Below are 6,218 nucleotides of genomic sequence, written 5' to 3'. Positions count from 1 at the left end.
GAAATCTGTATGCAGGTCAGGAAGCAACAGTTAGAACTGGACATGGAACACAACAGACTGGTTCCAAACTGGGAAAGGAGTACATCAAGGCTGTATATTGTCACCCTGCTTATTTAACTTATATGCAGAGTACATCATGAGAAATGCTGGGCTGGAGGAAGCACAAGCTGGAATCGAGATTACTGGGAGAAACATCAATAACCTCAGATATGCAGATGACACTACCATTATGGCAGACAGTGAAGAAGAACTAAAGAGCCTCTTAATGAAAGTGAAAGTGGAGAGTGAAAAAGTTGGCTTAAAACTCAACATTCAGAAAACTAAGATCATGGCTTCCAGTCCCATCACTTCATGGCAAATAGTTGGGGAAACAGTGGAAACAGTGAGAGACTTTATTTTGGGGGGCTGCAAAATCACTGCAGATGGTGCCTGCAGCCATGAAATTAAATACGCTTGCTTCTTGAAAGTTATGACCAACCTAGACAGCACATTAAAACGCAGAGACATTACTTTGCCAACAAAGGTTCATCTAGTCAAAGCTATGGTTTTTCCAGTAGTCATGTATGGACGTGAGAGTTGGACTATAAAGAAAGATGAGCACCGAAGAATTGATGCTTACTGTGTTGTTGGAGAAGACTCTTGAGAGTCCATCCTAAAGGAAATCAGTCCTGAATATTCATTGAAAGAACTGATACTGAAGTTGAAACTCCAATACCTTGGCCACCTGATGTGATGAACTGACTCATTGGAAAAGACCCTGATGCTGGAAAAGTTTGTGGGTGGGAGGAGAAGGGGACGACAGAGGATGAGATGGTTGGATGGCATCACCGACTCAATGGACATGAGTTTGAGTAAACTCCAGGAGTTGGTGATGGACAGGGAAGCCTGGCGTGCTGCAGTCCATGGGGTAGCAAAGAGTCAGATACGACTGAGTGACTGAGCTGAACTGAACTGAAGAAAACGTCACTTCAGCTGTGCTGAGTCTTTCCGACCCTGTGGACTAGAGCCTGCCAGGCTCCTCTGTCCATGGGATTCTCTAGGCAGGAATACTGGAGTGTGTTGCCATGCCCTCCTCCAGGGGATCTTCCCAACCCAGGGATCGAACCTGTATCTCCTGTGTCACCTGCATTGCAGACAGATTCTTTATTCCCTGAGCCACCTAGGAAGCCCAAAAGGGGCATTCCCTTTGGTTAGTTGCAAGGGCAATCATGGAATCCCACCAACTTTACCAACTGTTGCCTGCTGGTCTCAGCCCATTAGTAAATGTTTGAGCTGGACCCACCCTTGTTGTTCCTATGACTGCAAGATGCCCTTCAACATGAAAAAGATAAAAATTTATTACCTACAGGACCCGGAAATTATGCAACACCCCAGGGGCCACGTAGCAAGATTTTGAGTAGAGAAAGAGGGTGAGGAACTGAGGTTCTGCTTTAATTGGGGTCAAGGATGAGACCTAGGGTTTCTCAGACTCTCTCTTTATTGGCAAATTTGAAACATAAAAGCGGGAATTTTAAAGCACAGGAAGAGAAAACAACAAAAACCAAGTAGCAAAAGGTCAGTTATTGAAATCAATAAGGATCTCTAAAAAAAAAGTCTCAGCTGGGGCAGGGGGACCTGGTTTTTACCTAGTCCTGTGGCCACCAATGTGTTTATTTGAGACAGCCCTTTTTGAAGTGGGTGTCTGGGCGATTAAAGCTTAAGTCAGGCAATTCCTTTACAAAAAGAAAAGCCAACAGTCAGGATCGATACCTCATTATCAGTCAAAGAAGTAGAGATTAAGACCCAATGAGAAGACTTCCCTGGTGGTCCAGTGGTTAAGATGCTGGGGACACAGGTCTGATCTCCCGTCTGGGAAGGTTCCACATGTGCGGGACAACTTAGCCTGCGCACCACAGCTACTGAGCCCGTGCTCTGGAGCCTGTGCTCGGCAACGAGAGAAGCCACCGCAAGGAGAAGCCTGTACGCTGTAACTACAGTGTAGCCCCTGCTTGCCACAACTAGAGAAAAGCCTGCAAGCAGCAGTGAAGACCCAACACAGCCAACAAATAAGCAAATATACATACGTTTAAAAGGATTCAAAGAGATATCCTTACACACCCACTGGATTGGCAAAATTTTGAAAGTCAGATGGCACCAAGAGATGATGAGGGCCTGAAGGGAGCTAGCAGGCATGTAAACTTTGTATAACAGTTTTCTATTATTCACAGTAATGCTGAAGATTCTGGGCTTTGATGTGGACATATTTGTACATGCCTTCCCACTGCTTGTTGTCGTTGCTCAGTTTGGTCAGACTCTGGGACCCTGTGGACTGAAGCCCGCCAGGCTCCTATGCCCATGGGGTTCTCCAGGCAAGAATACGGGAGTGGGTTGCCATGCCCTCCTCCAGGGGATCTTCCCGACCCAGGGATCGAACCTGTGTCTCTTGCATTGGCAGGCGGATTCTTTACCATTGGTCCACCTGGGAAGCTCCCTGCTGGGTTTATCCAAAAGAAGCACATCTGTATATTAGCAATTTCTGCAGGAATACTCAAAGAAACATTGTTCACAACAGAAAAACAACCACCACAAAAACTTGGAGAAAATGCAAGGATCCACCCACAGTAGAATACAGATACATTGTGTAATACGTACTGTACACTGTGAAATATGCGTTGTACAATGTTACAGTAATATGCAGACAAGGCAGTACTATACAACAGTGAAGGCAAATGAGCTTCTGCTGCTTGTGTTCACACAAATGAGTCTCAAAAGCAGAAGGTTTGGGATGGGGTGGAGGAGAAAATCACAGAGGAATGTATTCAGTATGACTCCATTTTTACAAAGTTTGAAAGCAGACCAAGTAAAAGAATATTTTGTTTAGCACACTATATATAAGGTGTAAAACTGGAGAGAAAAACTAGGGGTTGGGTTTTCTGGGGTGAAAAACACAAGCATGGGATGTGTGTATTAATCATATTTTTTATTTTCTGTATCTTGTGGTGTTTTGACATCTTGAAAATCTTGCTGGCCCAAGAGAGATGGCACTGCAGGGTAGCCAATTCTTAGAGATCGCCAAGGATTCTGTCAAGAGTATGCCTTTTATGTGCAAACCAGCGAATCCAGAGTTCATACCCACTTCTACCTATTGGGGTTGGCGAAAAAGTTCATTGGGGTTTTTCTATAAATTGCTATAGAAAGGGACATCCCTGGTGGTCCAGTGGTTAAGGTTATGGGCTTCCACTGCAAGTGGTGCGGGTTTGATCCCTGTTCAGAGAACTAGGATCCCGCATGCTGCGTGGTGCAGCCAAGCATAAATTAACTTTTAAAAAAAATGCTACAGAGAAACTTGGACACACTTTTTTTGCCAGTCCAATATTATATCTAATTTTCACACACAAAACCAATACTTCCCTGCCTTAAATCATCCCAGGGTCAGCTATCCAGGCAACTAAGACCATCCCTACAGTCATGGCTGTTGTCTGTTTTTCAGTTGCCAAATCGGACCCTTTGCAACCCCAGGGACTACAGCACGCCAGGCTCCACTGTCCTTCACCATCTCTTGGAGCTTGCTCAAACTCATGTCCATCAAGTCGGTGATGCCATCCAGCCATCTCATCCTCTGTCATCCCCTTCTCCTCCTGCCTTCAATCTTTCCCAGCATCAGGGTCTTTTCCAAAGAGTCAGTTCTTCACATCAGGTGGCCAAAGTATTGGAGTTTCAGCTTCAGCATCAGTCCTTTCAACGAATATTCGGGACTGATTTCCTTTAGGATGGACCGGTTGGATCTCCTTGCAGGCCAAGAGACTCTCAAGAGTCTTCTCCAACACCACAGTTCAAAAGCATCAATTTTTTGGCACTCAGCTTTCTTTATGGTCCAACTCTCACATCCATGCATGGCCACTGGAGACTCGAGTAAAGGCTCTTAAACGCCCCGCATCCTTGCTTCTGCCTTCTAACCACCCAGATGTCTTCCTCATGTGCCCCTGAGCGGTGTGGGATGCCTCCTTCCCTTGAAAAGTGTTAAGTCATCAGTTCTTTTTTCAGTGACTTTAGACTCTCTGAATCATCCCTCAGTCACATCCAAACATTAAAAATCTGAGTATAATCATTGAGATAGGGAGATTGGTCAGGGAGGGGCACCCAGAGATCTTCAAGGTAATGGTAAAGTTCTATTTCTTAAATGGACTGGTGGGCTCAACGACATCATCATTATTCTTCAAACTGCACATACATGCCTTTGTAATTATGGTATAGTCCACTATAAAAATGAAAAAATCCATAAGCATTTTATCTATTACAAAAGTAACACATCATTGTACCAACATTAATTTCTCTTTTTTAAAACATTTTTAAAAACTATTTATTTATTTGGCTACACCAGGTCTTAGTTGCAGCATGTAGGATCCAGTTCCCTGACCAGGGATTGAACCCGGGTCCCCTACATTAGGAGCACAGTCTTAGCCACTGGGCCACCAGGGGAGTTCCCAACATTAATTTCTTAGTTTCATTGTTTTCTTTTTAAATTTTTTGGTTGCACACATGGCGTGTGGGATCTTAGTTTCCCGACTGGGGATCAAACCTGCACCCCCTGCAGTGGAAGTACAGTCTTAACCACTGGATGGCCAGGGAAGTCCCTTCATCTCTTAGTTTTGATAAAAGTACTATGACGATGTAAGATGGTAATATTAGGGGAACCTTGGTGAAGGATATGTTAAAATTTCCTATATTGTCTTTGCCACTGTTCTGCAAACCTGAAATTATTTCAGAACAAGAAAAAGGTTTTAAAAAGTACTGCAGAAGCCAAACCATGCAGGATCCTCCTTGGAGGCCACTCTGGCGTGTTTGGATTCTGTCCTCTGAACAACGGGGAGTCACTGGAGGGTTTTCAAAAGGTGGGGCGGAGTCCAGTCACGCGAAAAGACAACGCAGAGCTTCTCATAAAAAGATTTTAAAAACTCCCCAAAACACAGCTTCTTAAGAATTTCAAAATTGTCATAGATGTGGAGGCCATCTTCCCTGTGGCCAGATGCAGATGGCCTTGACTGACCCTGGGCCATGAGGTCCTTGTGACAGTGGACACGTCGGGGGTGGGGGGTGCGCTGGAGAGAACACAGCATCCATTGATGAACAGCGGTGGGAGGGAGTGTCATAGGAGGGTCCTGGGGGAGACGGGGAGGAAACGAGAAAGACAGAGGCTGCAGGGCTTGGTGGGGGATTGGGAGGGAGGCCTGTGAACAGAGACAGCTGCGGAGACCCCACCTTCAAGCTTCCCGTGTCCCTCAGCCAAGCTCTCAGCCTCCTCCTCACACCACCCTTCAGCTCCATCAGTAGGCCTTCTCCCTCCCCTCCTGTCCTCCCGTCCCCCCACACCTACGCATATACACCACCTCCTCGACCTCTCCTTCCTTCCTTGAAGCTCCCAGAAAAGGCCTAGCTCTCCACCTGGAGTCTTGCCCTCTTCCTTGAATTTTTTTTTGAACCTTCTCAGCTCACAGAATTCTTCCTCATAAAGATTAGATAAAACTTCCGTTTGATCCCAGGCCTCCCTCCAGCTATCATCCTCCACCCCTTCTTCAGCCAAACCTTCTCAAAGGCCTGATTGTCTCCTTGGCCCAGACTCCCATTTCCTGTCCCCAGGCCACCCCTCCCCACTCAGCCCCAGGAACCTTTCCTCCTCTGTATGAGACCCACAGCTTTGACCTCTCTCTCTCCCTCGCACCCCTCACCTCCTAAGGCAGCATATGCTTATTTGTTTATCGTCTGTCTCTCTCACCAGGTTTCATAAGGTGATGTTATGAGCTGAACTGTGTTAAAAGTTTTAGTCGCTCAGTTGTGTCCGACTCTTTGTGATCCCATGGACTGTAGCCCTCCAGGTTCCCCTGTCCATGGGATTTTCCAGACTAGAATACTGGAGTGGGTTGCCATTTCCTTCTCCAGGACATCTTCCTGACCTAGGGATCGAACTTGAGACTCCTGTGTTTTTATGTAGAGTCCTTCCCTCTCAATGATCATGAACCAGCTCAAATGACCAATGGGACCAGCATCTCTGCAGCCCCTCATTATGCTACCAACTCACCCCCCCACCTCATCTCAGACCCCATCTCAGATCTCTCTGGAACCCCAGATCGTCATCCCCTTGGACAGCGGCATCCCACAGGAACCCCAGGCTCAGGAGTTTAAAACGAAGTGTACTTTCCCCCAGTCTTGCGCTTCCAGGTCCAAGCAAAACTCTAAGAGAT

Source organism: Odocoileus virginianus, chromosome 9 (assembly GCF_023699985.2).
Source record: "Odocoileus virginianus isolate 20LAN1187 ecotype Illinois chromosome 9, Ovbor_1.2, whole genome shotgun sequence".
NCBI lineage: Eukaryota > Metazoa > Chordata > Mammalia > Artiodactyla > Cervidae > Odocoileus > Odocoileus virginianus.
This window is presented reverse-complemented; position numbering follows the sequence as displayed.